Source organism: Brassica oleracea, chromosome C5, assembly GCF_000695525.1.
Source record: "Brassica oleracea var. oleracea cultivar TO1000 chromosome C5, BOL, whole genome shotgun sequence".
NCBI classification, from domain to species: Eukaryota; Viridiplantae; Streptophyta; class Magnoliopsida; order Brassicales; family Brassicaceae; genus Brassica; species Brassica oleracea.
Genome location: NC_027752.1, coordinates 36,706,211 through 36,707,606, shown reverse-complemented (window position 1 = coordinate 36,707,606; position 1,396 = coordinate 36,706,211).

The window sequence follows — 1,396 nt, the reverse complement described above, 5'->3', positions numbered from 1 at the left end:
ACCTCATCCAGACTGATCCTCTTCTCGACGTTCCTCGGTTCGCATCCGCGAAAAACTATCTTTTACTTGATTAACCGATTTCCGGGAATGTCTAATTTTCAAGGATCGATCGAGAGTTTGTTTTCCTGGAACTTTCAGGCATTGATTCCGTCGTGACCAGTTTTGACCCCAACAGTTAGTCCCCCAGCTAGCTAGGATCCGTGGACCTGGGTGTGAGGTCCTAGCTTGTGGTGTGACTTGTTTTGATGGAATTAGACGTAATCGTTTGCCGAAACTCCGAGAATGAATAGTAACATTTTTTCCTATATATATAGGTGGAGTAAGTTTTTTTCAAAGTCTTCATTAACTTCTCTTCACAAGAAAATTTCTCTAAGGTAGAAATTTCTCTTATCTTCTCTCTTTTTACCTTTGTGTCAAAGTTTTTGTTTTTCAAAAAATGACTTCAAGAAAGAGATCCTTTAAGAAAAAGACTTCCCCTCGATCATCTTCTGGCAATCCTTGTACCAATGAGGAGATTGTTCCCAAAGAAGATTTCGAGGTCAAGCAAGAAGAGAAGGAAGCGTATTGGGACGCTTTATGCGGTTCGATAACTCCTCCGCCCGAAGTCTTCTATCCCACAAGACCCGCGACGCAGCTTGATCTTACTCTTCTGAGCAGGACCTCTCCCGCCTATCTTAAGACCCTTCGGGAGATTTACAGAGTTCCGAGCGGGGTTGTGTTTCTAGTCCCGGTGCATGGGGAGAGTGCGGAGGATCCCCTTGAGGGATTCTTCACATGTTAGGAAGCTTTCCAGACACGTTGTCGCATGTGATTCCCGATTCATGAGGCCATCATCCGCGCACTCAACCGTTTTGAGCTGTCGATCAGTCAGCTAAACGTTGCAACGTTGCAGAACTTTCGTGGCGTGTAGATCCTGAGCTACGAGCTCGGAATGGACCTCAGCCCCGACGACTTCGAAAGACCTCGATTGATTACTCATACCGCATGGCTCCTAAGAGACTTATGTCGATAATCCAGGGGCATACTTCAAATGCCAAGGGATGTTTCATGCATTTTTTTCTATGTTCGAATCGATCGCACATCCGTCGAGGAGAGCTGTCACCCCTTGTTCCGCGGAAAATGGAACTTTCATCGTGGTACGATGGTTGGAAATTTGGTTCGTATAGATACTCGGAGGTATCTAACGCATTTTATTTATTTATTCTTTTTTTTTGTAGCGACCAGTATCGTCCCCGCGATCCCAAGGGACTTGTTTGCTAAGAGCGACCTTCTCCGCAACGGTCCGTTCTTTTGGGATTCCTTCCCCCTTGACAGGATCCAGAATGCAGTGGCTCTCTACCGATCGCGAGGCATCACCCGACCTTTACGTGCATCAGACATGGATGAGCCACACCCT